The sequence below is a fragment of the Anser anser genome (genome assembly GCF_964211835.1).
Source record: "Anser anser genome assembly, chromosome: 1".
NCBI lineage: Eukaryota > Metazoa > Chordata > Aves > Anseriformes > Anatidae > Anser > Anser anser.
In genome coordinates, this window is record NC_139720.1 from 176,651,146 (window position 1) to 176,678,332 (window position 27,187).

General features: G+C 36.8%; 1 long non-coding RNA gene across 5 annotated transcripts in view; it reads left to right on the forward strand.

Moving 5' to 3' along the window:
- The first annotated feature begins 290 nt into the window (after positions 1 to 290).
- LOC310880950 overlaps positions 291 to 27,187 on the forward strand; it is a 57,548-nt gene continuing 30,651 nt past the window's right edge. For 3 of the 5 annotated variants that reach the window (XR_014572009.1, XR_014572010.1, XR_014572011.1), the window contains exons 1-2: positions 18,445 to 19,310; positions 19,551 to 19,636. This is a non-coding gene — a long non-coding RNA (uncharacterized lncRNA). Of the gene's footprint in view, positions 381 to 2,632; positions 2,728 to 18,444; positions 19,311 to 19,550; positions 19,637 to 27,187 lie in introns of those variants that run through there. The other 2 variants (XR_014572008.1, XR_014572012.1) reach the window with 2 other exon arrangements.

The following is a 27,187-nucleotide window of genomic DNA, read 5'->3' on the forward strand; positions in this document are numbered from 1 at the left end:
CGGCCAGGTTAAACCATTACACACTCTTAATAACTAGTATGTGGTCTTGATACATCTTCTACAGAGACAACAGCAGTCTTCACAAAACAACCAGTGCAACTAAGAAAGGGCTATGCGTGATAGTAGTAGGAGACCCTCTTCTGAGAGGTATGGAGGTGCCCATTTGCTCACCTGATCCACTCTTGAGAGAAGTCTGCTGTTTACCAGGGATTTGTATCAAAGATGTCATCAAGAGATTACCAAGCCTTGTACAGCCTAATGACTATTACCCACTGTTGTTGTTTCACGTAGGCACCAGTGATGCAGCCAGCATCAGTCTGAGGAGTATCAAGATTGATTACAGAGCTCTGGGAGCAGCAGTAAAGGACCCAGGAGTGCAGGTAGTTTTTTTATCAGTTCTAACAGTCAAAAGAAGGGGGATTGAAAAAAAAAGGCCAGTCGAATCTGGCAAATCAACAGATGGTTTTAGGACTGGTGCCACAAACAGGGGTTCGTCTACTTAGACTATGGGACGTGCTTTGAGAAACCTGCTCTGTTGGGGGCTGATGGGGTACACCTGTCAGAAAAGGGAAAAAGCATCTTCAGTCATAGTTTTACGGAGAAGGTATCTCCCACTGTGTCAATGATAAGTTGGAGTGCATGGAGATCTGCCTGAAGATGTATGAGGAAGTGACAGAGACCTTATGGGTCAGACTTAAGGGGAGGACAGGGACAGGTGACATTATAGTAGGGTCTGTTACAGGCCACCTGATCAGGAAGACAAAGCAGATGAGGCCCTCTATAGATAGATAGAAACAGCTTCATGTTCACAAGCCCTGGACCTCAGAGGGAACTTCAACCACCCCAATATCTGTTGGAGGGACAGCACAACAGGGCATAGGCAATCCACAAGGTTCCTGGAATGCATTATGATAACTTCCTTCTCCAAGTGATAGAGGGGCCAATGAGGAGAAATGCCATGATGGATCTCATTCTCACCAGAAGGAGGGGATGGTGGGGAATGCGAAGCTCAAGAGCAGCCTTGGCTGCAGTGACCATGAAAAGCTGAAAAGTTTAGCATACTGAGGGCAGCTAGGAGGGAGCACAGCAAACACACTACCCTGGGCTTTGGGAGAGCAGACTGGCTTCTTCAGGGATCTGCTTTGTAGAGTAGTGTGGGACAAAGCCCTGGAGGGAGGAGGGGCCCAAGGAAGCTAGTTAATATTCAAGGATTACCTCCTCCAAGCTGAGGAGCAATGCATGCTAACAAAGAGGAATTCAGGCAAAAATGGCAGGAGGCTTGCATGGATGAACAAGGAAGTCCTGGCCAAACTTGAGCAAAAAAAGGAGGCCTACAAAGGGTTGGCCAGGAACAAGGGCAACAAGAAAGGCTTCTATAAGTACATAAGTGATAAAAGAAAGACTAGGAAAATTGTGGGCCCTCTCTGGAAGGAAATGGGAGACTTGGTCACTCAGAATATGGAGAAGGTTGAGGTACTCAATGACTTTTTTGCCTCAGTCTTCACTGGCAAGAGCTCCAGTCCCCACAAGGCAAAGGCCTTGCTGGAGAATGGAGCGAATGGAAGAATCACCCAGTGTAGGAGAAGATCCAGGTTCAAGACCAGCTAAATGTACACAAGTCCATGGAACCTGATGAGATGCATTCATGGGTCCTGAGGGAACTGGTGGATAAAGTGGCTAAACCACTATCCATCATAATTGAGAAGCTGTGGCAGTCTGGGGAAGTTCCCACTAACTGGAAGAGGGGAAATATTACCCTCAGTTTTAAAAAAGAAAAAAAGGAAGACCCAGGTAACTGCAGGCTAGGCAGTCTCACCTCTGTGCCCCACAAGATCATGGAACAGATCCTTCTGAAAACTATGCTAAGGCACATGGAAATTAAGGAGGTGATTGGTGACAGCCAACATGGCTTCACTAAGTGCAGATCATGCCTGACATATCTGGTGGCCTTCTACGGTGGGGTTACAGCATTGGTGGGTAGGGTAAGAGCAACTGACATTAAATATCTGGACTTGTGCAAAGCATTTGACACTGTCCCTCATGGTATCATTGTCTCTAAATTGGAAAGACATAGATTTGACAGATGGACCACTCAGTGGGCAAGGATTTAGCTGGATGCTGGCACTCAAAGAGTTGCAGTAAATGACTCAATTCCTAAGTGAAGATCAGTAATGAGTGATGTTCCTCTGGGGTCAGTATTGGGACAGCCACTGTTTAACATCTTTGTCAGTGAAATGGAGAGTGGGATTGAGTGCACCCTCAGAAAGTTTGGGATAGCACCAAGCTGTGTGGTGCAGTTGACATGCTGGAGGGAAGGGATGCCATCCAGAGAGACCTGGACAGGCTTGAGGGGTGGGTCTGTGTGAACCTCATGAAGTTCGACAAAGCTGAGTTCAAGGTCCTGCACTTGGATCATGGCAGTCCCAAGAACAAATACCAGCTGGGTGGAGAATGAATTGAGAGAAGCCATCCAAAACCATTCTATGATGATTTTATAATGATTCTATGAAAATAAAGTCTACTGATTTGAGTAGGTTGTTGGGACAGGCTGCTAATGAGCTGTGATATCAGCCACACTACTGCTTTATTGCTATTTTTTAGTCTTTTCTCTCACATACAGCTTTTCTTTCAGATATTGGATCATCCTAGTGCATCCTAGACTAGACATATTAACTAAGGCACATTGCAGCAGTCAAAGAAGTCATTTGGCTTGGAAGGGACCTGCAGGTATGCCCGTTAGTTGGTGTCTCTGCATTGTGGCAAGTTCAAATGTTTAATTTGTATACTTAGTTGTTAGTCACCTAGATGGCTCATAGGGTGTCTCAGAATCCTTAACTATTTGCCCTTACAGCATCTGTGGGACTGTGGGAATTGCTTTTGTCACTGTTTTACAGCTAGGGAGCTGAAATGCAGTGTTAACTGGCTCGCCTGGGGTCACATAAGAAATCTGCAGTGCAGTAAGAAACTGGCTAGAGTCCTAACCACTGTGCAATTCTCCCTCTACCAGATTTAAAGCAAGAATAAGCTAAAACCTGAATCTCAGAGGGAGTTTTTCAGGTTCCTTTGGCAGAATATTGTGTTTCTAGCTGTTCTATTAAAGTTTTTCCTTTACACTTAACCTAGATGTTCTCTACTGCAGTATAAGCCCATTAGTTCTTGTTCTGTCCTCACTGACTAATGAGAATAATTTGTCCCTATCCTCTTTATAGCAACTCTTTATGTGTTTGTAGAAAGATCATTCCTCCCTTCAGTCTTCTTTTCCTTAGTCTGAACATGCCCAGTTCACTTAACCTTTTCTCATAGATCTTACTTTCCAAACCTTTTATCATTTTTGTTGCTCTCCTCTGAACTCTTTCCAATTTGTCTGTCTTTTAAAAAAATATTGTGCCAAAAACTAAACACAGTAACACAGCAGAGACCTAATCAGTGTTGACGAAAACACAATAATTATCTTACTTGTTTTACAAGTGATATGTCTATTAACACTATTTAATATGATATCTGTAACACTATTTAATATAATACCTCTTTGAGACAACGTACTGTTGTGAACTTGTATTTAGCTTTTTGTTTAAAGTAAAGCCATTTTTTCCATGTAGCATTATTCCTGCTAACATGCATGAATTTTATTTACCCACTGAGCCTCTAGATCTATTTCCTTTATTCTTCTTATTCCTGTTATCATTTATTCTCTCTTACTAGTCTGAATTGGAAGAAACATGTTGAGTCACCATCCCTGCAGGTCTTCAAGAAATGCGTACATTTAGAACTTAGTAGCATGGTATAGTGGTGGACTGTAGTACTAGGTTAAACGCTGGACCTGATGGTCTTAGAGTCTGAATGATTATATGATTCTAAGCCTTGTCACCTGTGGATAGGGTCCATTGCTGTTCTGGAGGACTGAAGGACTTAGGAGAGGATGGAGAGAAGTTTAATGGAATTAGTCTAACCACTACTGCTCACCAGCATACTAGAATCATAGAATCATAGAATCGCAGAATATCCTGAGTTGGAATGGACCCATAAGGATCATCAAGTCCAACTCCTGGCACCGCACAGGGCTGCCCAAAAGTTTAGACCATGTGACTAAGTGCACAATCCAATCTCTTCTTAAATTCAGACAGGCTTGGTGCAGTGACTACTTCACTGGGGAGCCTGTTCCAGTGTGCGACCACCCTCTCGGTGAAGAACCTCTTCCTAATGTCCAGCCTAAACTTCCCCTGCCTCAGCTTAACACTGTTCCCGCGGGTCCTATCACTGGTGATAACGGAGAATAGGTCACCTGCCTCTCCACTCCCCCTTGCGAGGAAGTTGTAGACTGTGATGAGGTCCCCCCTCAGCCTCCTCTTCTCTAGGCTGAACAGGCCAAGTGACCTCAGCCGCTCCTCATATGTCTTCCCCTCTAGGCCCTTTACCATCTTCGTTGCCCTCCTCTGGACACTACTGGCTTTTGATCTCTGCTTTCAAACTCCTTGTCATGTTCTTTCAAATGTTTCTGCCAAGGTGCTAGTCACTCCATGACTTAATTAATTAATTAATTAATTAATTTTATTTTTAACAAAACACATGACTCTGAATAACCTTGACAAACATATTTCTGGTCCTTTTCTGCATGGCTAGGAGCATTCCTCCCACCAAGAGAGATATGAATGATGCCAAGGAAACATCTAAACACTTGTTTTAGATGGAGGAATTTTTGGTGAAAAGCTATCATGGGTAACTGATGAGTACATTTGATTATGCCATCATACAGTAGACACTGTAGAGTTGTCTGTTGAATCATATTCTACTGATTTCAGCAAAAATATATTTTTAACAGATCAAGGTCATGCTGTATTGTAATTGTAGCATTCAAAATCCATAAAATATTCTGAAGGGTGTACGCTTTGTTTTGTTAGTTCAAGTTGTGTCTTATATGTAATATGTTTCTTTGAAATATTAACCTTTGGTTAGTCATTATATGTCTGCCAGTCTTAAATTTGGTGAACATTTGAGTACTTTTATGGTGTAATCTGTATAATTTCAGCCTCAAAAATTGCTGCAAGAATGAATAGTTCCCCCTGGTGACAGCTGGCAGACAATGATTTACATTTTTCAGTGTGTAGCCAGATTTTCATTATTTGTATATGTTACTTCATTTACACAAAATATGGAACATATAATCATAGAATCATAGAAGTATTAAGGTTGAAAAAGACCTCCAAGATCATCTAGTCCAATCGTCCCCCTACCACCAATGTCACCCAGTAAACCATGTTCTTAAGTATCATGTCCAACTTTTCCTTAAACACCCCCAGGGACAGTGACTCCACATTTCAGTTCTTAGTCTAAATATGTAAGGACAGCCTGCCCAATGCTAAGTGTAAGCATCTTGGTTCCTGTGTTCAGCTATTATATAAAAATCCTCACTAGGTAATAGAAAACTAAGCTCCAAGAGAGCTGCTGAGAAGATTTAAACTAAACCCATTTGAGTGACGTGTTTGCTTCCATTGTTCATAAAAGGCCACAGGCTGAGTCAGTTTCTAATCACACCACACTTCAACATGATGCACTGTAAGTCAGTGTAAAGGGAGAAAACAGTTTGTTAAGAACTATAAATTAAAACCTCCATTAAAACCACCCATATCTCACTTCAGTTGAATTAACATCCTTTTGTTCCGAACTGTTACCTGTCTTGTTTCTAGCTGGGCAGTCATCAGAAGAGAGTATGTAACTCTGTTAATTATTTTCTGGTAATTGCATACTCACCTTAAATATCTGAGAGGAAATAGAAAAGTAATGTTTCCTTTTTCTTGAATTAAAGTTTGTTGTCATCATCTTCTACCGTCTACAGTAATTACCTTGTGTTTTAGTACTTTGTTAGCCTTGCAGGCAGTGTGGTTTATTTGTAAAGTTGAATCCAGTTTTAAGGAAGGGCAACTAGAGCATCTGCAGTGATCAAGACAATGGGGACCACACAAATCTGTTTTAGATAGCATTTTGAGTGATTTATGACGTAAGAAAGGAAAACCCATAAAAGACCATTGGATCAGGGTCCCTTCACTGGCATCACATCAGCTGGGTTTTCAGTCCATTTTATTCCTTTTTATCGTTGTCACTGGAATCAGTAAAAAGTGTGGTAGCCTTCATTTGCCTGGACTGATCAAGATTGTTCAAACCAGTGCAACCCTGTTCATACTGGAGCCTGGGAACAAACATATACTCTCAGAGTCTCTGTGTGCTGCAATGCAGCCAGTACAGAGTTTAAAGGTAGAGAGTACAAGGCAAGATTCTGTGACTGTTTCTTCTCTATAATTTACTGTGAGACTTAAACTCTGGACCTGTTTAATGGTCCTAACAGCAGAGTTTCTAGGCCAACAACTAAATCAGCCACAGTGCTCTGCATTTGCAGGCAAGCCTTAAGATTTACAAAATTTAATAAGCTGCCCTCTTACGATTTTTTCCTTTCAAAGACACAGCTGTTATAATAGTTGCCAAGAAGATTGTCAAAGGTACAAATACCCATTGGTCCATTGGTATAGTGAAGCTTTAGTGTTTCTTTTTTATAACTCAATTTTTTATTTTATTTTATTTTATTTTTTTCAAAAGCATATAAACAGTCTCCAAGTATTGCTAGCTCATTAACAATGAATAAATTCTGGAGAGGTCTGCTGGCTGGCCATGGTAATATATTAATGATTTTTCACAGAATCGTAGACTCACAAAATCATAGAATGGCTTGGGTCAGAAGAGACATTAAAGACCATCTAGTTCCAGTGCTCCTGCCATGGGCAGGAACACCACCCATGAGATTGGGTTGCCCAGAGTCCCATCCAGCCTGGCCTTGAACACCTTCGGGGATGGGGCATCCACAAGTTCTCTGGGTAACCTGTTCCAGTGCCTTACCATAGCCACAGTAAAGAATTTACTAACATCTAACATCTAACCTAAATCTTCCTTCTTTTAGTTTAAAACATTTCCCCTTGTTCTATCACTATCTGCCTGAGTAAAAAGTCACTGTCTACCTATTTTATAAGCCCTCTTTAACTACTGTAAGGCTGCAATGAGGTCTCCCTGGGCCCTTCTCTTCTCCAGGCTGAACATCCCCAGCTCTCTCAGCCTTTCTTCATAGGAGAGGTGCTCCAGCCCTCTGATCATCTTTGTGGCCCTCCTCTGGACTTGCTCTGACAGGTCAGTTTTCTTGTTCTGGGAGCCCCAGAGTTAGTGTTCCAGGTGGGGCCCCACAAGGGCAGAGTAGAAGGGGACAATTCCTTCCCTTGACCTGCTGGTCACACTGCTTTTGATGCAGCCCAGGATACAGTTGGCCTTCTGGGCTGCAAGCACACACTGCTGGCTCATGTGAAGCTTTTTTTTGGTTTTTTTTTTTTTTCCACCAGAACTGCCAAGCCCTTCTCCTCAGGGCTGCTCCCAATGAGTTTTTCTCCCAGCCTGTAGTCTTCTATGGGATTGTCCCAATCCAGGTGCAGCATCTTGCACTTGGACTTGTTGAACCACATGCTGTTCACGTGGGCCCACTTCCCCAGGCTGGCCAGGTCCCTTTGGATGGTATCTCTTCCTTCTTTAGTATCAACTGCACCACTCAGCTTGGTATCATCTGCAGACTTGCTGAGGGTGCACTCGATCCCATTTTCTGTGTCATTGATAAATATATTAAACATCACTGATCCCAAGATGATCCCCTGAGGGACACTATTTGTCACCAGCCTCCACCTGGGCATAGAGCCATTGACCACCACTCTCTGGCTGTGGCCATCCAGCCAATTCCTTATCCACTGAATAGTCCATCTTTTATATCCATATCTTTCCAGTTTAGAGCTGTGTTAGCAGTGCAGTGAGCTGCTGGCAGCTGGAGGGCAGGCACAGAGAGGAAATACAGACTATGTCATGTGTTGCTTACTTCTTTTTAAATTAGGGTTGGAAGAAGCCAAAGTTCCATCTTTCACCCAGACATGCCATTTTAATACTGAGCTCCCACTATATTTTTAAGCTAAGAATCTTTTTCTAGTCTATTGATTCCTATTCACAGTATCTTAACTAATTATATGTCCTTTAATTAAAAAAACTGATATACATCAAACACCCAGTATGACTTTTAATGTTGATGGGTTTTATATATTTGTGCCAGTTAACCATAGCTGTCTATTGAGCATTGCTCTTTGAAAGAAGGAAAGAACACAAATTTTCATTTTTCACTGAAATTTGGAATTCATGAAGACAATCATAGAAAATTCTTTAAGAACTGCAACATTTTATGCAGGCATGAAAACCTTTAAATACTTAGTCTCCTGAATGTGTCGTCAAAGCTCGTTAAACTTAATCTGTCATATTTACAAATCCAGTGACCAGCTTCAGAGCTCTTTGACTTCTCATTCTACATTTCTTCATTTATGTTTCTTTCTGTCTGTTCTTACCTAACATTTAGGGTATTATTTCGCCAAATTTACAGTCAGTACCTACAGGCAGAAACAGTTTCTTTGTCAAAAAGAGAACTTCTCAGTGTAATACTCTAGTAAGTACTCCATATCAAATATTTACTAATGCTTTGATGCAATTCTTCTCTATTCAGTTGTAAGGCAATTAGATTATTTATGAAGACTCTAGTCTAATAAAGCAGTATATTCCTTCTCAGATTAAGCAACTTTGAAAGTCACTCCTTCCAATAAAAATGTGAATATAGGCAAAATAAGGAAGATATTTATTCTCTTTAATTTAAATTTAAAAAATGAAAACAAAAAGTTTATATATGTTTGTAGTGGAAGTAATTCATATTTCAACAAAACCCACATGTTTAATAGCCCCACATTTCCTGAATTCTTTTCTAATTTTTATGTTTGTGCTGTTCAGTGCGGTTATTGGACTAGCCTGTGTTGCCTGTGTATCATGTAGAGAGAACTGTGAAAAAAAGTCATGTTCCTCTGATTTTCTTTTAATATGTAGGACATTATGAGTGTCCACCTGGACTTGAAAAACTACGGGAAAATACCAACAACTCTGATCCAACAACTCTGAGACATAAAACTCCTTGTGGAGTTAACCCAGAGGCACTTGTCTTCCGTTGCAGGGTACTGTTTCTGTTGAGGCTACTGTTCTTTTGGTGTTCTGTCATTGTTTAAAACTTAATCACTCTTCCTTTTTAAGACAATTTTCCTATAGCAAAAATAACAAGTCATTCCAAATCTTTAAATCAGTTTGTCTTCTGTGTCCTGTTTCCTGTCTTCCATTGTTCCATCCCTGCTCTTCCCCACACCCAGCTCCTCCAGCTTTCTTTATTACAGGATTCCCATTCACGTGAATTATCCCTACTGTTTTTCACTCAACCTAACCCTGAGGGGATATTACCCCTATTACGAATGCATACATTTTAGAAAGCTGTTTGGGAAGAATGGCTTAAATGTGGTGATAAATACAAGAAAACATATGTTTTTATCACATCCTGCCTGCAGTATTTTTTTCTATTGTAGGTAATTTTCATGGATGTATGGCAAAACAAATTGCAATCACTGACATTTTTTCCACTCTAGTTATGTATTGCAAATGATAAGTGTTGTTGTTGTTGTTGTTATTAATATTATTGGGGAAAATAACTTTTTATATTTTTCTATGTAATTTGTGTAACACAGCAAAAATGTTTTGTTTCTGTCCCATAAGAATTCCCCTTTTTAATTTACTGTTTTACTGTTTAGCATTGTAAATATAAAAGATCTGTGTGGGACAGCTTTTAAGGTCAAGCAGAAAGGAAGATTTTCTTTTCCAAACATCTGTCAACAACCACATGGAAGAGAAGACAGTACTAGCACAATTTAATGTGCTTTCACTCAGTGAAAAATGTTCTTTGGACACTATGTCATGACTTGTACTTCAAGTAAAGCTTTTCTCGGGTGGTTTATCTTCACTGTATTGCTTTGCTTCTCTAATACTAATATTTTTTAGTTTCCTCTTTGTTCGAGGCTACAAACATATCAGAAAAGACTCAAAAGCATTATTTATTCTTTTGGCATTCAGTGTTCACTGTGATGAGAATAAGCAGTTGCCATTCTGCAGATGGCAGGAGAACTAGTTCCAGGTTACAGTGAACTTAGAGGTCATTGATGACTGTGCTGGAACACAACTAACTGGTGATTAAGTGGCAGGTTTGACAGACATAGCTGTGGCGAGACCTATGCATTTGACACGTGTCCTTTTCCAGCAGGGGCTGCTGCAGAGCAGTAATAACCACACATCCCTAAGGGACTTGAAAATTATTTTCAATTCCCTCCTTCCTGACCCCCAGTATGTATTTAACATAAATATATCATGAAGATGTTTCTTCTTTTGAGTCAAGAGATACTGAAAAAGGAGAAAGCCACTGAAGAACATTAAATTTGGACTGAGATAAAATAAATGTTTTTGGATTCTTGATTAAAATATGCCTAAGCTGTGTTGGAGTCATCTCCTTTGACAGGAAAGACATACAAATATATGATGTAAGTACATAGAGTCCCTGCAAAACAGCATATCTGAAAGGAAACAATATGCTGTAAAGAAGGAAAGCTTTAAGCTTAGTATGAAAAATCACACAGTAAACAATAATGTGCTGTGTAGGGTTCAAAACCCTAACCACATCACCTGACCAGAACAATCAGGAACCCAGGGATTCAGTGGAAACCAGAAGTATTCTGAAGCTGAAAGATGCTGTACCGTAATGTAAGAGTTTTCAGAAGCACAAAGCTTGTAAGGAGAGATCACATTTCAGACCAGATTGTAGTCAAAAAACAGATAAACTTCCAAGCACAGAATCCATTCAACAGGTTAGAAAAATACTTTTTCTAACTTCATAAGAAGATATAGATATATGGCTTTTCTCTGTTAGTTTTGATTAAGATTTGTCCTCTCAGATAGGAATTGTACTGTTACATTACAGTATCTGAGTTAGACTCCAAATTGTCTTTACAGAAACAAATACCTCCAGAGAGAAATTCACCCCTTCCTAAAGGTGGCATTTAGGGTAGGTTATGTGAATTACCTCTGGAGGCCATTTATCACCTTTAACTATAAAGAAAGCTAAGATTTAAGTGTTTACATTCTGTATGTTATGATGATATGAATCCTAATCCATGTGTTTCTTACATGCTTAAACCATCACAACTAAAACATTGTTATCCAGTATTTTGTTATAAATAACACATTTGAAAGGATTTTATAGTTTCTCAAAAAGCTGCTTCTGCTGTCTGTTTATACTGCAGGTTGGTATAACAACTTGGTTACATTGCCAGTGTTTCACTTATTAAAAAAAATTATGTGATTATATTGCTCTATACTGCTAGTTATCTTCTGAAGGAATATAATAGATTGTGGTGCCAAAGGAACTTACTTGCTGATATAGAAAATTGTGACATATTACCACAGTACAAATGGTTGTACAAGTACAAACTTAAATTAATAAATAAAAAAAATAGCTACTGAGGTAGAGAAGACTTGTATTATTTTGTTGAGACATGTTATACTAGCTGTCTGTAAGAAATAAGCCTTTCCTTGAATTGACCAGAATGAACACATTTACCCCTGAACTTAAAAAAAAAAAAAAAAAAAAAGTGGTGAGAAAACCTTTTATTTTCAGAGCACAGTAAGAACTCAGTGCAGACAAACTTGCAATAAAAACATCTATTTTATACAGAACAATTGAGGAACAATGCATTGGCTTAAAAATAATGACAAGTATAAGAAAGTGAATTGAAGAAATTGTTACATTTTTCCTTATATGACTACTTCCCTGTTCATTATTGGTTGGGGTTAGGACATGTGGATTTATCTGTCAACTACTTCACTAACTTTAGTTCTTTCACTAACTCATTCAAAAAATGTTGCTAGACACTGCTAATGAATATAATATCTCTCTTCCAGTTCAGTCTGGGCAAAACGGTGTTTTCATACTACTAATAATATTTCCCAATTTTTTATGTTGTTCCTGCCTGCTATGTTTTGATGGATCATGATTTTATTGAAATGACAAGAGGTTCTTTCTTTAATCATAGTGTAATTTATACATATATATATATATATTTCAGGTTGAATGAGTTCCACAGGTACTACACGATTGTCTTTGGAAACCAAAAGGACTCAGTTCTGATATTTAACTGACTTTTGCTCTCCTAGAGACTGTCAGATTTATTTCCCTTTTCCAGTCATGAGGCTTCTGGCTACAGCTTGCAAAGCAAAGCAAGGTCTGATTCTCTACAATAACTCCATACTTAATCAGGAAAGGAAGTGTCAGAATATATATATATATATATATATATATGTATCAGACATAACTTCTTACTGTCAACATTTCTTGATTAATCGTAAACAAAATCTCATATGGATGTATATAATTTTACTCTTGGATATTGTGGGTAGATGGAATTTTTACTTAGGAAAACAGAGAATTTCCTGAATGGCCTGTAGTTAGGTGCCTATGGCTGTCATTTGAACTATGGAAGAATCAGCTGCAGATCTCTGATTTACATCTGTTTTCAGACTTGGTTTCACAGTACCACCTGTAAAGATTGTTTGAGTGAATAATGAACCAGACTGTGCCATATTTCATTGTTCTTTATTTTAGGCACTTAACCAAAATGTATAAACTAGCAGTCTACTTGTGTCTTATTTTATGCTCCCCCCTATCTTTCCATGTGAAGTAAAGACTTCCCAGCAGAATATTCAGCTCTTCTGAAATCCAAATTTCTCTCTGGAGATCATCTGCTCTTTATAAAGTGGATAGGTAAATGAATCTGTATTTGCATATAAAAAGTTGAACACATCACTTAAGTGTACAATCTGAAATCAGCAGATTGATTTTTTTTTTTTTATGTCCTTGTTCCTTTCCTAAAGCACAATGGAAAATAATAGTTGAACCTCAGAATTTTTCATAAAACAAATTACTTCCCCCTCCCCCCCCCCCATTTTATATTAAGTTTTGCACTGTTATTTAGTATCCTAGCTATCTACTCAATTCTGTTCACTCAGAGGGTGGTGATGCACTGGTACAGGCTGCCCAGAGAAGCTGTGGATGCCCCATTCCTGGAGGTGTTTAAGGACAGGTTGGATGGGGTTTTGAACAACTTCGTGTAGGGGGAGGTGTCCCAGCCCACTGCAGGGTTGTTGGAACTATATAATCTTTAAGATTCCTCCCAACCCGAATCATTGTATGATTCTATGATTCTACTCAAGACTGGAAACACTGAAAAGCATAATCTCTGATACATTTTAGTATGGCATGCAAGAAGCTCATCTTATATTTATGTCAACAAAACAGTTGCCAGATTTCAGAATAATTCAACAGTGGATGTTCTGAGCTTTAGGAAAAAATCCCTACCTAATGCACATATGGACAAAGAGTTACAATGAAAGACACCTACTCCAAAAAAAGTCTCATAGTATGTTACAGTAGATACTTAACAAGTCTAAATGAATCTGCACTGTTTAGATCAATGTTTGTTTTGATATGTTAGTTTTGTCACTGACTTAACCTATTGTCTTTTGTTATATTTGATTCAAAAGAATTTGTCTTTCATACTCGATGACACAGAAATATTCAGGCAACAGGATACAGAAATCTTTCTTCAGGCACACCACTTTAGTAAAGGTGGTGGGTAAACTTCCTACATTCTCACAGACAGTAGGCACACATGCTTGTAACTTGCTCAGATGTCATCTTCCTTGAAGGGGGTTCCTGAAAAAAAACGATGCAAAAGAGATGTTAAAAAAGATCAATGACAAAATGTCACTGAGAATCAAACTCATGTAAAGATCCTTAGAATGGCAGAATACAAAGGGAAAGAAATGCAGTCACTCTGCTTTTATCTCTTTGATCCTGTGTTCAAGACTAGCACAGGCCTGCAGCAGTGCTTAAACTGTAACACTGTTACAAGAGCAGCTATTGACTTTGGCATTATTGAGAAACTAATAGCATTTATTGGAGTAGGCTCTTACTGATTTTTAACACTGACAAGACTTCTGTAAGAGCAGATCTAGTAACAGTTTCCCAGGAACTTCCCCTAATTTACAAAACAAAACAAAAACAAAAATAACAAACAATAACAACAAAAAAGAAACAGCAATAACAAAACACCCCAGAACTGTGCAAAGAGTATATATAGGAGTTCGTAACAGACATGATAAAGAAGTGGAAAATATATTCACATTTTCTAATTTATTTCCATATAATGACTGAAAAAAGCCCAGATGAAAAATAGTAATTCACCTTTTGATGCATGGAGGTTTTCTTAAAATTGCAGTGTCTGCAAATGTGTATTTTTGAGGAAAATGTTTTATTTAAAACATTTAGAGGTATTATTATTATCATTATTATTATTGCAAAAATCATTAAAAATAAAAGGAATTGATTCTTAAATCTGTAGATATGCCATTTCAAAGAACTACTTGGTCTCCATTCTGTGTTATGTTTATGATTTGGTTGCTAGGTCAGCTTCAAGTTGGTGGTAACACTCATGTATTAACATGAATTCCTATGCTAAATTCAGAAGAAACAAACTGCCAACTTGTCAGTTGCAGAATTTATCCCTTAACTGAAATTAACCTGAAGTCAGCACATCACAGATAAGTAATCTTGTCAAAAAAAGACGAAAAATCAAAATAACACGTTGGAGTCAAATTTTACCTCATATAGGCCTGGATTCCCAAACCATGTGGAGAAACCTAGAAAAATGTGTGCTTTTTACCTATCATTACACTAGTTTGAAACAAAATCTTCAACTACTTATTTGTGAGCTGAAAGGAGAGAAAAAATAAGAGGTACTTTTCTACCACATTTTTCTATGAATGATCAGATTCCTATTCTGTGCACCTCAAGTATCCCTGCTTAAGAAGTGGCTCAGTAGAAGTTACCTATTCAGAGGAAGAGTTTTCCAAATTATGATTATGTCTGCTTCTAATGCATTGGAGTGGGAAGCCAGTGGTTCATTTTTATGTGTAAGAAACACCACATACAAACTGAATGACATCTGCATGTGGTAGCTATGACAGATCCTGTGAGAGATGAAAGATTCTTTAAAAAATGTGAATTTGACTAATTTTCTGCTCAATATCACATTTACCATTTCTATTTATTTCTTACACTTCATATCATTGTATTATGAAATAAAGTGATAAGGATAATGTTACACTCAGCAATAAAAGGTGAGAAAGGGGAAGGGAGGGGGAGAGGAACTCTCGTTGTGGAAGTGTCTGTCCTCCCGAAAAACCGCTACGTGTATTGAGGCCCTGCTTCCCAGGATGTGGCTGAACATTGCTCGTTGATCGGAAGTACAGAGTAACTGCTTTTCCCTCTGTCTGCTTCCAAGCGGCCTTTTTTTTTTTTTGATCTTTTTAAATCTTTTTTTTTCTTTCTTTTTTTTTTTTTTTCCCCCTCTTCCTTTTCGCTTTAAATAAATCATCCTTATCTCAAACCTTGAGCTCTTTGTGTCGCATTTTCTCCCCCTTCCTCTTTGAGGATGGAGAGTGAGAGAACAGCTGTGGTGGCTGCCCACCCAAGTAAAACCACCACAGATAAATGCTGGAATAGCAAGGTCTTGACTGAAACAATGAAAACTTATGAAATTTTATTATGTATCTGAAGTATTTTCCCCTTTTTATTAAAATTGGTGTGGGAAAATACATATATTTCAAGGATGATGTATGTTTTTTATATATGTTCCCATATATCAGCAGAAGAAGAAACACATAAGCCTTTGTGTACACACAGATGCAAATATTCCACTCTGTAGTTCATATATGCATACAGTAGAAAGCACAACTGAAAATCACCAGTCACTTAAAATGTCATAGTCTGGAGTATGCCTGAGTTGTGCTGTCAGTATGGGAAATGAATTCGAATAATAGGTGCCATTATTGTAGCATGAAACTATTAGTTAAAGTTCACAGTGCTTGACTAGATCATTTAAACCTTTATTAAGAAAAAAAATGAAATTTTGAATGTTTGAATGTTCTTCTTTTCTTCCTTAATTTGAGTAAGGTCTCAAAGTTTAACCAAAAGCATCTGGAAATAAGTTCCACTGCTGTATTCCTGGTTCAAGTTCCACAGAACAGAAGGCAAAATTCCCTGTGCATGGTGCTAACAAGTATCACGGGGGTGTCAAGCTTGGCTTAAGGTGGATTGACATGTCATTATTCCTCTCATTCTTGCTTCTTTTTTAATGATCTGCACCTGAGCTCCGGTGTGTATTTTGTGACACTTATTAACAATCTACAAGTTTGAGAAAATGGTTGTTTATCCATCTCTCACCTGTGAAAATGTTAACAAGACAAGACGTGCAGCAGTGTCTGGTGCCAGCTGAAGGTCATGGATAGACTGAAGAAGCATCCGACATCTGTTTCTCGCAGTGGGCATTTAAGCGCATTTCACTGAAAGGAGTAGGCTGAGCGATCTCACACCATTAATATCAATGGGACTTGAGTGCATTGCTACCCACATTCGTTCCTCAGTTCCAGGAGTGGAAGTGTGGAGCTATTAGCACACCTCGCTCACATCCTAGATAAGAATGTTGAAATAGTTCCACATGGCAGATGAACAAAAGAAGTCATTAGGCTTATTCTTGTCCACATGCACTCAAGTGCTTGACGGCAACTGCCCCTGCTATTTTAAATCAAGACTGAGAGACTCAAGGCTACCGATTTACTGAATTTCAATCAACTCAAATTCATCTTTCCTTCCCCTTATTTTTCTTTTGTGAATGGCTGCTTCAGAACAACTAAATCTCATTGACTAAAATGGTTACGTTGATTTACAGCTCTGCAGTATTTTCACAATAGGCTAGTATTAATGACATTTGCATTTTGGAAAATTAGCATATACTTTTTTTATATTTTAAGTTTTTAGGATAAGATAGATGCCTTGCCTGCAATATGGTTTAAAATTACCATCCTTCTCCTTCTTTGTGTCTATGAGAGCATGTATGAGTGAATGACTCAGAGTGAAAATATGGATTTATCTGTCAATATACATGCTTCTGTGAATACCTATGGAGACAGAAAACAATATATGTGAGTGACTATGATTTTTTCTTCTTATTGAAATAGAAAAATATTTTTCAGAAGTACAAGTGTTATCTTCCCTTCCCCTTCCCCTTCCCCTTCCCCTTCCCCTTCCCCTTCCCCTTCCCCTTCCCCTTCCCCTTCCCCTTCCCCTTCCCCTTCCCCTTCCCCTTCCCCTTCCCCTTCCCCTTCCCCTTCCCCTTCCCCTTCCCCTTCCCCTTCCCCTTCCCCTTCCCCTTCTCCTTCCCCTTCCCCTTCCCCTTTCCTCTTCTTCCTGTTCCCAATCTTTCCCTTCCCCTTCTTCCCCTTCTCATTATTCCTGTCTCCTTCTTCTCTTTCCCTGCCCCCTCTCCTTTATTGGCCACTACCCCCACTCTGCCTCTCCCTTCCTTTTCTCGTTCCCTCCATCTCCTTTCTCTCTCTCCTATCTTCCCACCCTACCTCCTTGTCTTTTCTTCTTCCTCTTCCTCTTTTTTATACTGAGAAGCTACTTTCTTTCTTTTTCTTTCCTTCTTTCCTTCTTTCCTTCTTTCTTTCTTTCTTTTTCTTTCTTTCTTTCTTTCTTTCTTTCTTTCTTTCTTTCTTTCTTTCTTTCTTTCTTTCTTTCTTTCTTTCTTTCTCTTTCTTTTTCTTTCTTTCTTTCTTTCTTTCTTTCTTTCTTTCTTTCTTTCTTTCTTTCTTTCTTTCTTTCTTTCTTTCTTTCTTTCTTTCTTTCTTTCTTTCTTTCTTTCTTTCTTTCTTTCTTTCTTTCCTTCCTTCCTTCCTTTTCCTTCCTTCCTTCCTTCCTTCCTTCCTTCCTTCCTTCCTTCCTTCCTTCCTTCCTTCCTTCCTTCCTTCCTTCCTTCCTTCCTTCCTTCCTTCCTTCCTTCCTTCCTTCCTTCCTTCCTTCCTTCCCTCCTTCCCTCCTTCCCTCCTTCCCTCCTTCCCTCCTTCCTTTTTCTCTCCCTCCCTCCCTTCCTCCCTTCCTCCTTTCCTCCCTCCCTTCCTTCCTCTTTTCCTGTTTCTCTCTTTCTCTCTTTCTTCTTTCTTGCTAGGAACATTATTTTTCTTTTGCAAGTCATTCAGGCACTTCATTCCATGCCGGGCTGGCACAACAATTAACAACGTCACAAAAACAAAACAAAACAAAACAAAAAACACAAAAAACAACAAACAAACAAACAAAAAAGACACTTCAATTTCTTGTACATCACACAAAATTATGCCGTTAAGCAGGCAGAGACAGGAAGGAAGATGTTCAGCCCTTTCAATTTTTATTAATGGCAATGCGGAGCATATTGCTGGAGATGCATAAGAACAGGTTTACTTTCTGAAGGAGCCAAATCCTTCTCAGTTGTCTCTAGGTGGCAACCTATCTATCCCAATAGTCACTGTAAATGGTTCTCCTGATCTCCCTCATCTTACTCTGAATTTTAAGTATATTTTTATGAATGGTTAAATACCTCTACTCTGCATCTCTTTAGTATAAGGGTCTCGTGCAAGACCAACTGAAAGTGGCAAAAAGGCATTCACTAATTTAAGTAGTCTTCAGTTCTGGCACTAAAAGATGTCCTATTGGCTTTGCCTTTCATAAGTCAGACAAATGAAAAATAATTTTATACTGTTCTATCAAAAATAAATAGCAATTGTTTTCTCAGGTCTTTTTCTCAGCAGTTCCCATTGATGCAGGCTATACCAAGCTTTGGAATGTGACATTCTTTTATTGTCTTGTTCCTGTGGAAGAAAAATACAAATCATTGTTTTGTTTTGTTTTGTTTTGGGGGCTCATTGGTATTTAAAACGAAATCCCAATGTCTTGCAAGGTACAATTGTACTCATAAGTATAGTACTGGGCAATAAATAAGAAAAATTAAGCATTCTGTAGCCAGGTTGTAGTGGAACAACAACAAAAAGAGAGCCTGCTGCATTCTTTCTAAGCAAACAAAAAGCATAATTGGAAAAAATCATTTTTATGTTCTCTTACATTAGATGGGACCACTGAGTGAAACATCCACTGATGAATTACTCCTCTAATCTGTAGAGGAAAAACAGCTACTGGCAAATTAAAGAGTCCTGGAACAGAGCCATGAGAACTAAATGGCTAAAAATGAAAACAGGCAAACATTTGAAGAGTATTCTACAGAACACAGATCTTTCAACACCTCCCCCTTTTCCATGGCTAATTCATTGTCATGGAAACTGAATTTATCAAAATGTTCTTGTTCACTCCTAGTGACCCAGTGAGTCAACTTACAGAGCTGGTGAAAGGTAACGCAGGCTGAAGCAATTTTTACAAATGATATGCAGCAGTTCATAAATCGGTAAATTTTGAATGGTACCATTGTGTTTCCCGGATAGTTTCCTCTATTCTCAAAAGACTCTTTGTCTGCAAGCTAGAGGTGTCTGAAACCCTTACTAATAAGTTAGAAAGGGGGGCATGTCTGAGTTTAGCTCCTTTTTTACCCTCTGCTCTCCTTTAATTTGTTTTTCTTCTTACCCCATGACTTTATGCTAAAATCCTGTTATTTGTGTCTTTTATTTACTTCATGCATTCTCTACAGCATTTTCCTTTGCTGATCTGTAGCCCAAGGATGCAAAAATCCTTCATCAACTCATCGCAAACATCTCTCCTTATCTGTTGCTGAAGGTAGGTGTTGACTATCAATACACAATGACTAGTGTATGCAGTCAGCTTTGCCAAATCTGAAATAACCCTGGAACTCCAGGTGCTTTCATCCTTTCTCAGAACATGGGAACATGGGGTTGCTTGTATTTCTTCATCACACAGGAAAATTGTCCTATAATTATTTTGAAGGTTTTTTTTTTTTTTTTTTCCCCAGCTTCCATGTCACTGCCAAATTCCGTCAAGGTTGATTTTTACTTTATGTTACCAATTAGTGACTTGTTGTCATGGAAACCACACTTCACATGATTCTTGAACTTAAATGGCTGAATGTGATCTTACAGCAGCCCTTCCTTCTTTAGCCTTAGTGGTTAAAGTCTTGCTTTTTGTCTGTGTGTGTCATCTTGATTATAGAATCACATAAAATATCTATAAACGCACAAAATAATAGCAGAGAGCTACATCAATTAAAATTGAGTATTCAGTAATTCATTCTTTAATTAAAGCTCTTCCTTTTCCTATTGCTGTAACCTTTCAAGTGTTAAAGCAGAATAAGAGCTAATCATTTCTGTGAAATATATTTTCTAATTTGAAGGTTGTGAGATAATAATAAACAAAAAAATCTGGATTTCAAATACTTATGCTTTTCATGTTTAATGCAAAAAATGAAAACAAGAACAGTTTAGAGATTTTTTTTTTCAGGATAAGTCCATGTTTAAGGTTATAGATGGACTATATTTATATGTATTTATATACAAAGAAAGGGAGGCAGTCAATTCAGCTTTTTGTCGGTAAATAGATGAAGTGATGACTCAGGACATAAAAGTCAAAGGATATGACAGTATATTGTGAATAATAGGCATGTTTGAATTTAGTCATCCAGTAAATATGTTTGTATCTGTGAATCATAATTTTAAAACTTTACTCCAGAGGCTACATTTTTCAATAGGAAACACACTGAAGGATTACTTGACTATTGTTTTTTGTTTGTTTGTTTTTGTTGTTGTTGTTGCTTTTTTTTTTTTTTTTCATGAGTGATATCTCAACCATTTAGAAACATTACAGTTAAAGCTGCATCATTAGGATCCATTTACATAGATTTTTTGTGTTGTGTTGGTAAAATGGTAGTGGCAGACTAAGATGAAGTAGACTAGTATAAATATATATGTAGAATTTCCTGTTCCAGAATAAGAATAATTCTTTGGATTTGGTTAATCCACTTCCAACCTATCTGGAAATTTTTATATGTATGTATACACATACATACATCTATATGTATGCATATAAATATATATATGCATGTCTGCATATATATGTACATGCATATATACATATTTTTATATGTTTATATATATACATACATATATATATACACATCATTTAGAAAAAGTTATGTAAGCCAGAGTTATGCAAATGTAACTACAGTGTTTTAAATTCACACTTTGAATTTAATTGTCTAGATAAATAGCCCATGTAGTTGTATGTTCATGTTTCTCTCTCTGACTCTTGAAAATTTTTTAATGTCCTGAAAACAATGAGTTCAAGGTATTTACACTCATAGGAAATGATAAGAATCAACTCTGGGCATGTGGCATTATACAAGTCACTCTAAAGAATACTAACAAGTAGAGACAGTGATTTTTGTAGACTTTTTCGATGCATGGAACAGGAGAAGACTCGGTCTTGAAAGGACACTGAACTTTTAATTAAACTTTTCAAAAGACTGTTTCGCATATTAGAACTAAACTGATATATGGGTTAATGTATCTATCAGAGAGAACTGGAGTTTAAAGGCACGATAACTCTTCCCTGAGGTAACACAACTGAATGCGATGTTATTTTCTCCTGTCTCTCCTCCCATGTATTGGAGACTCATTAGTTGGACTCATTAACTTTACACAGTAAAGAAGGCTGTTTGCTTTCAATGATACAAAGGCAAATATGGTGTGATTTCAGCAAGCAGTTCTTAAGTTGGCTACAAAGAAGCAATTTAGAAGTGTTTTAAAGGAAAAAAATCCACTTATTTATCCAGTATGCTATATTAATATCAAACTTTTGATTGAATTTTTTTTTAAGAGAAGAAAAAAAAGAGATAAAACACTCAATTTCCTCCTATATTCTTATACTTGTAGTAGTAAAGCTATGTGCCAGAAGTTAATCTAGTTATGAAATTTATCATATTTACTATGTTTTTATTAAGCATTAAGGGAATAGGTAAAATTTTCACTATTTGTCTTATGTTTCTGTGCTAACTTTAGTCCTAGGAAATCAAAACAATTATTCTGAAAACCATGTAGAAAGCAGTATGAGACCAGAATTTGCCTTGTGTTATGATACTCTGAATTCTAGTTTATTAAACTAAGAATGATATTTCAAATGACACTTCAAATGTATGTTTTCAGTGATAAATTAACCTAAAGTTTCTTAAGTGTACAGTCTAAAACTGCAAATGTAGCATAAATAACTGTCCTAACCATATAGTAGCTACAGCACAAACAAAATCTTTCTTGAAAATTTCCAGTGCAAGTTGATGTACTTTTTATCATTGTAAAAAGTTGCATTAAATTAACATTTCTTATCCATTGTACTCTGGATTTGTTTTCACAAATATGTGAAATTTAATATTTTACTTCATTAAAAATTCAGAGAGGGAAGAGGATCAACTTACTAATTAAAGTTTACGATGGAGTGAAATGTATGAACTTGCATAAACATTCCCCATAACTACTGCCATTATTACAGCAATTTTAAAGAAAATATTATGAAAATGAAAACTAGTATTCTTAAGCAAACAAAACTTAAGCAAACAAATACTCCTTAGAATCAGATGTAAGTGGAATTTCAAAATAAGAAGCTATAAACCAACTGATTTTCTTCACTGCATGTGATTTCTTTGGGGTATTATTTCACTCTTGTAATCTGTTTAACATTTTTGTACTTCGAAAGACAATAGAATATGACAGGTTCTTTGACAGTTTGTTAACACAAATTAACCTCATTTATGGGAAAACTGGCTGTGTGTGAACATCTAGTTTTGCAGTGCTTTCTAAGACAATCTTTAAATTGTTGTCTTTCTGGGAAAGATGCTTCCTAAAATTTCAGCATTCTGCTCAGTAGTAACACTTATAGCATATATTTTATGATGGACTTGTATATGGATGATCTTATAACATATGCAAAAGATGGAAAAGAGATTTACTTGATATTTTTTTCAAGCTAATTGATATTCTTAGCCTTGCACCTGTAAAACATCATTGCTTGTGTTGGGGTAACAAAGAGGGGTATTTGGCAATGGTTTACTCTTTAATTCATAAAGAAACCACTCAAATGAAGTTTTATAACAAATATTTCATGATAGGAGTTAATCACATAGAAATAATGTTAGCTTAAGGGAAATCCATAAGATTATATTTGTTTCTTTATTTCTATCAGGTGTGACAAATGTATAAATGATTGTCCTCCAAAAACAAGGAGACGAATAAAGAAGAATCTGATGTTAGTGTATTTCCCTTACAAATTGTTGATAACCATAAGTGTGAGACTTTTCTTATTTTCTTATTTTTCATCTTGATTATGACTTTAAATTCTTTCATAACTAGTTGATGTGTAAGATATAAGTAGAGTGAGGATGATGAGAAATATTTGTTAAATAAAATCAAGCTCCAGTGGACTTTATAAATACATTTATAAACGAAAGGATACAATAGCAGCATTTACATTCTGAAAGCATTTATATTCCTCTTTTCAGTTTAATACATATTCTTGAATACATTTTTAAGAAATCTAAATAACAGAAGTAAGAAAAGTTGTATAATAATGTGTTACCTCATTATGAGGCTGTAAACCAGAAAACCTTGCCTTTGTTTGTCTTTAAATATTTTGTTCTGTAGAACTCCTGATGATGAAGAAAGGACTGAAGAATTTTCGTTTGGGGTGCAAATGGCTTTTTCTAACATGAACTTTGGAATGAAAAAGCAATATCTTCAATGAGAAATATTTCTTTTGTGGGGTTACTAAATAAATACATAAAAAGCTGACTTATTCTTTACCTCTCTCAGCCTGGATTGAAATTTTCACTTTAGGCTACCTTTTCTGAAAGTCTGTGCCATCAGTTGTATTTGTTCTGGATGACCTACATTTATGTAGTAAAACCTTTAATGTATAATCACATCATCATATTTTCTGTAAGTGCCACACATTAGAAATAAACTATTTTAGGTGCATTTCAAAGCATTAAAGCATGTTTATGGATTATCTCTTGAACTGTTGATATGAATTTAGATCCCTTGGTTGCTGTAGGTCCAAATGTGTGCAGGTTTCAGAGGAAGCCTTTGAAACTTCTAAATATAGCTTTAAAGAGTTTCTCTATATCTGAAATGTCATGACATTAACATCTAGTATCTTGGGATACTCCAAAGTTAGAAATTGGGAAACTGATCCTTTCCAGTAACATAAAACTCTAATTTCTAGCTTTACGTGTCATCTAAGAAATGGACTTAACTTCTGACATTTCAGATATAAAAAGAGTTTTGTGAGTCCTGCTCATCCTGTATACTAGGAAGTCATGTTTTCTGAGAAAAAAAAATAAAATAGTATGGATTTGAAAAGAGAAAGTAATGCCTCCCTGTTACTTTTAATTTAAAATAAGTAAATAAAATATTCCTTCCTGTTTCTCTACAAGTGTTCTGTAGTTCAGAATTTTATAGAAAGGTGGACCATGTCATAAAGCTGAGATAATTTATCACAAAGATATACAATTTATCATATAATCAACTATATTTATGAAAAGTGGACATACTTATGTAGTTCTTTGTGAAACTGAAATTTGAAGACGAAAACATATACGAGCAGAGAAAGGAGATTTTACTTGCTGCTATTAAGGAGAAAGTTCAATTCAAGGGAAAAATACAGATATAGTATATGCTTAGCTTTTCTTTGACCCAGTGCTCATCAGTGGTGATTGTCTATTCTGGGCTTTTTTGGTTGTGAGGCTGAATCTGTAATTAAATGTAGATATGAATATGAAAAGAAATTTTCTATCTCAGTTCTCTTTAGAAAAGCATTTTTGTTGAGCTGGATGACAAATCAGTGTCTGAAGTTGTATGTCATGGTCAGACTACTTTTCCATTTAGGGCCTATTGCACAGTGACTGAAAAATGGTAGAGTGGTTCAGCTCCATTTGCTGAATAACCTGAAGGTCCTTAGGGGAAAAGGGGAAAAATCTACTGTGTCTCAGAGACTGCTGGATTTAACCTGAATTCTAGGCATGCAAGAAGAATATTCCTCTTACTTGCAATACCTTGTTTTAAGCCTGGTTTGACTAGTGTGATGGGAATATCAGATGTCTTCCCAGAGTAACATTTTGCAATACAACAAAGATAATATATTTTTATTTGCGTTTGTATGAGAAATTGTATATATGTTTGTGAGCTGGATCAGTAATGCTCTTTGATATCGTACATGCCAGTTTATAGAAGAGAATTTGTTTTCTTAACCTTAAATTCAAGAATTTTGAACTTGCCAAATTCCTTTTTTTTTTTTTTTTTTTTTCTGTCTAGATACATTGGAAAGGCCTTGTTTTTAAAATGTGAAAAATTTACAGCATTCTGAAAATCATATATTGTATGATATAGAAAGAACTTAGACAACCAAATTCTATAGCTTATGTTAAAAGATGCAGTACAAAATAACTTCAGAAATTTATCCACCAAATTGCATTTTTGTTTATGCCAGTTTTATTTTTTCTTACATACTATCACTCAGAAATATATATTGTGTAAATATACATATATATGTAACAAATAATGCGCTGAAGGTGTAGATACAGGTACATTATTGATTCCTGTAATGTACAATAGTTGCAATAAAATTTATAATCTAATATAGGTCTAATTGTATGTATAGGAAAACAGAACTTTTAATCATCTTATGGCCTAAATGCTGTGTTTGAATCATGCCTGACTTACTGATAATAAAAATAGTTAGTACTAACATTGATGACTGAGGAAAGACTAATAGTTACATACTGGAAAAAGTGGAACAGTTAGAGACTGAAAATTCAAAAAATGTTTGAATTTATGTAACTGATAAGCGCTTGCTAAATAGTGAAAGCATGCCTGGTTCAATATAATTCAGATGTCAGTTGTTTTATTTTCTTTTTTTACATTTTCTCTCTCTCTTTTTTTTTCCTGTACTTTCTAATTTTGTATTGTGTACTTTCTAAATGTGAGATTCTAAACCAGTTATTCTTAGTCATCTGGCTATCAAAGAAGACTCTTAGAAAGATAAGAATGGATAAAATTGGACAGATTTTTTTCCTCCAGCTTTTCCTTCTCTCTAACAGATGTTGACCATGATCTGAAGTGAATTTTATCCCTAAAGTAGCTTTATACAGCAATTCTGAAGTAACCTTCAGATGTTGAGTTCATTGTTAACAATTATAAACTGTATTTTCACATTATCTATCATGGCTTATCATGAAGAATCCCCATTATTCTCTCTAGCCAATTCAATAGCCCTGACAGTGCTGTAGTAGTGGTTATGTGTGTTTGCATGTAACTGGGGCACTGCAACATCTTTCACTGATATTTTCCGTTCCTGGGAGGCTATACATAGAGAGAAGATTGATCAAATGGACTCCTACAGGGGTGGCATTGCTGCAGGCTGGTCATTTAGGCTCGCCAACCAAAAACAAAATTGAGACAAATAAAATAAAAAAAAAAAGCACTGAATGGTAGCCAGAGGCAGGAAAAAAAAAAAAAGTCAGTCCATTCTTTTGTTATAGCTGTGCTTCAAGCATCAATGCTAGTAAGAAACTCAAAAGTGGCCCTAGGATGAAGCTCTGTAATTGGAGGCAAGCAAGGCACAGATGCTTTTATTAAATATCAACAGAATTTAACAGTGCCAACAGTCCAGTGCTGAAGAAGTAAGGATGGGAAGGAAATTCCTTCCCTGGGCTAATTTCATGCTTACTGTCCTTCGGACCTACTTATAAGATCTGTCATTATACTCTGCATCCTTGACAAAGTCAGGCTATCTAAAATACCTGGATAGCTTTATGCACTTGAGTCATGTATAAATAACCTCTTGCTCATGAGATGCTATAGGCTATCTTGCCTAGCTCCCAGCTGTTGTTACTGAATGCTGCAATTCCCTTGCATTCCCGTATGATATCTGTCAACCCTGCATATACATCTTGACTTCCCTGGAGTATCTCAAAAGTCATTAGACACTGATGTTCAGGCAACTGAATACTTCCCAAAATATTAAGTGGACTCCTTAAGTGGAGGAAGGCATATACCAGAGACACTGCTAACACCATGCAGTAAAACATTCCTTGCTACTATCTTTTTCTCAAATTTAAATTATGAAGTCTTATAGAAAGAGAAAAAATATTGGGTCAGACTTCTCTGCTTATTAACACCTTGTTGCCTCTTTTTATTTTTTTGTTTGTTTGTTTTGTTAATTTGTTTGCTTTTAATGAAAAGGAAGTAGTTAATTTGATATAAAGAGGAATATTCTTAGTAGTTGGTATGGCATGGCTTCATCCAGCTGGAGAATGGACTCATTAAGTCT